We start from the raw sequence: 3,306 nt of genomic DNA, 5'->3' as shown, positions 1-3,306 counted from the left end.
TCTCTGAGACGTGCCATTGTGTCCTGCATTCGCTGTGCCAAGAGTTCCGCGTAGGCGACATTTTTCAGAAAAGGTTCCGGCGGTTAAGAGCAATGCTCCCGTAGCAGCAGTTACTGTATCTGACGCCTTCGGTAGTCCACTACACGGGGGTTGATATGGTTTTCCCCTTCGATTTGTTGAATTAATTGTTACGAACGATGGAAAAACGTATTTGGTTGTTTTGAATGGACGGGGTTTCTAGACCTACGGAACTCGTGAAGGAATGAGAGGGGAAAGGGGGAAAAAGGGAGGGGGGGGGGAGGAAAGGGGCAAACGGGTCAAGAAAAAAAGAGGGAAGAGGGCAAGGAAGGGATGGCAAAGAAAGGACGGGGTGATGGGAGGAGGGAGGGAAAAACTGGGTTAGACTGGAGGGAGATGAGAAAGGGATGATGGGAGGGAGAGAAGCAAAGGGGTTGGGTTAGGAGGGAGGGAGAGAAGCAAAGGGGGTGTGAAAAAAAAGGGGGGAAGCAAATTAGGGGGTGTTGGGAAGGGGGAAGCAGAAGGGGTTTGTGGGGGTTGGGAAGAAAAAGGAGGGGGGAAGCAGGAACCCAAAGAGATTGAAAGGCGAGGCAAGTGGAGATAGAGCAAGATGAAGGAAAGCAAAGAGATATGAAGGAGAGGCGAGTGAAGACAGTGCAAGATAAAGGAAAGCAAGAGGACCAAAGAAAGTGCGAGAAGAAAGGTGGATACTTGATGAATGATAGTTCCGCCACGCTCCTCTTTCCTCCTTCTCCTCCTACGCCTCTGAGCGGCAGGGATTCTGGCAGGGAAAGGTGGGTATATTTAGGGATGAAAGAGATGACGCCTCCACAAATAAGCACACATAAAGAACGTCACGTCAATGCGAGGCTTAAAACCCTGGTACGCACGCATTCAGGCACAGATATGCACTCACTGACAAAGAAAAATCACTGGCTGAGCTTTAGCCGAGGGAACAGCCCTAGCACCGCCACTCTTACCAACAACCTTAAAATACCCGCACATCCTATTTCGGGACGCCTTCCGGTGACGCGCCTGCCTCACTTGTTTGTTTGCTCTTCGAAAAAAAAAAAAAAATCTGCCGAACCTACTCATTTTCTTGAAGCATCGACTTTTTGTTCTCTACTCACATTTCTCCTGCCGCCTATGCCTCTCGGAAAGCTGAATACACTCAAAAACATTAAAATGGGAAAGTTGCGTGTACAAGAAGACACAGGAGTAATACGAGTAAAATTTGTTGCCACATAATCGCCAACTCCATTATCAGATATGTCAGATAAGAAAATGCTTTCAGATGACACCAGCAACAATAGTCACATTCTAGTATACCTACTGATAACCGTTCAAATGTTGTATCCGTGCCTCTGTATCTGTGCGTTGTGGTGTCTGTCAGGGCTAGTGTGAATGTGCAAACTATGGCCTGCGAGGGTTTATGCTTGTTAGTTTGTTTGTAGCGCCGCTTTGGTGCATTGGTGGGGTGGGTGTGTGTGTGTGGTGTGTGTGTGGTGTGTGGTGTGTGTGGGGCGCGCGGCGCGGCCCCGTTGCGTGGTGGTGTGTGCGTGGTTTTTGGGGTGTGTGTGTGTGGGGTGTGTGTTGTGTGTGTGGGTGTGTGTGTGGTGTGTGGGTGTGTGTGCGTGTGCGTGTGCGTGTGTTGGTTGGTGGTGTGCGAAGCGTGGGGGTGTTGCGTTTTGCGTTGGTTTTGGGGTGTGTGGGGGTGTGTGTGTTTTTTGTGGTGTGTGGGGGTGCCCTGTTGCGTTTTTTTTTTTCTTGGGTTGCTGTGTGGGTGTGTTGGTGTGGGGTCGTGTGCGAATGCCCTGTGTGTTGTGTGTGTGTGGGGTGTGTGATTACATGTGTTTTGTGAGTCTGTGTGTGTGGGTACAGTGTGTGTTTCGTGTGTTTCATGTGTGTGTACCCTGAGAATGTGTGTGTACGTGAGTACATGTGTGTGGAGTGAGTACATGTGTGTGTACGTGAGTACATGTGTGTGTACGTGAGTACATGTGTGTGTACGTGAGTACATGTGTGTGTACGTGAGTACATGTGTGTGTGCGTGAGTACATGTGTGTGTGATGAGTAAAGTGTGTGTGCTTGGTTTATGGTGGGGTGTTTTTTAATGGGTGTTTCGGGTGCGTGTGCGCGTCCGGTGTGTGTGTGTGTTGTTTGTGGTGTGTGTGTGTGTGTGTGGTGGTGTGTGTGGGTGTGTGTGGGTGTGTTGGGTTGTGCAAAATGTGTGTGTGTGTTTTGTGTTTTGTTCCATATGTGGTGTGGTGTCCATTTTGTGTGTGTGTTGTCCCTATGTGTGTGTGTGTGTCCTTTTGGGTGTGTGTGTCCTTTGTGTGTGTGTGTGTCCATATTGTGGTGTGTCATATGTGTGTGTGTGGCCATAGGGGTGTGCGTGTTGTGTTGTGTCGTGTGGTGTTGGGTTTTGTGGGTTTGTGTTGTGTGTGTGTGGGTTGTGTTTGGGTGTGTGTGTGGGTTGTGTGTGTGTGTGTGTGTGTTTGTGTTTTGTGTTGTTTGTGTGTGCATGTTTGTGTGGCATGTTTGGGCTGTGCTGGGTGTGTGTTGCATGTGTGTGCATGGGCTTTTGTTGTTTGCATATGAAAGTGTGGGTGGGTGGGTGTTTGGGGTATGCAGGGGTGGGTGGGATTTTTGCATGTGGGCTGTGGGGCTGGTGTGTGGGTGGGTGGGGTGTGAGTGGGTGGGGGGTGTGTAGTGGGTGTGAGTGGGTGAGGGGGTGTGTGTACGTGAGTGTGTGAGTGTGTGCGAGTGTGTGAGTGTGTGACGTGTGTGTGGTGTGTCTGTTTGTCGTGGGTATCTTTATGTGTGTGTGTATGTGCTGTGGTGTGTGTGTAATGTTGTGTGTGTATGTGTGTGTGTATGTGTGCGTGTGGTGTACGTGTGGTGTATGTGTTGGTGTGGCGTGTACGTGTGTGTGTAGGATTGTGGCGTGTGCGTGTACGTGTTGTGTGTGTGTGTGCGAGGTACTTGTGTGTGTGTGGGTGCGTGAGCGAGAATGTGTGTGTGTTGTGAGTGTGCGGTGTACATGTGTGTTGTGTGTGCTGTGCGAGTACATGTGTGTGTGTGTGCGTGTGCGAGTACATGTGGGTGTGTGTGCGTTTTGGTGTGCGAGTACATGTGTGTGTGTGCGTGTGCGAGTACATGTGTGTGAGTGTGCGACTTGTGCGAGTACATTGTGTTGTGTGTGTGCAGTGTGCGTGTACTTGTGTGTGTGTGTTTTTTTTTTTGTGGGGCCGTGTGCGAGGACATGTGGTGTGTGTGTGCATTGTG

At 50.1% G+C, this 3,306-nt stretch overlaps 1 long non-coding RNA gene across 1 annotated transcript in view; it reads left to right on the top strand.

Annotated features, from left to right (window-relative positions):
- The window catches only part of LOC125032676, a 26,412-nt gene that overhangs the window by 17,014 nt on the left and 6,092 nt on the right, over positions 1–3,306 (top strand). Inside the window, exon 2 of the long non-coding RNA XR_007115559.1 lies at positions 1,955–1,959. This is a non-coding gene — a long non-coding RNA (uncharacterized LOC125032676). The remainder of the gene's footprint in view (positions 1–1,954; positions 1,960–3,306) is intronic.

This window comes from Penaeus chinensis, chromosome 15, assembly GCF_019202785.1.
Source record: "Penaeus chinensis breed Huanghai No. 1 chromosome 15, ASM1920278v2, whole genome shotgun sequence".
Lineage (NCBI taxonomy): Eukaryota > Metazoa > Arthropoda > Malacostraca > Decapoda > Penaeidae > Penaeus > Penaeus chinensis.
The sequence above is the reverse complement of the archived record's forward strand: the minus strand, read 5'-3'. Positions and strand labels throughout refer to the sequence as shown.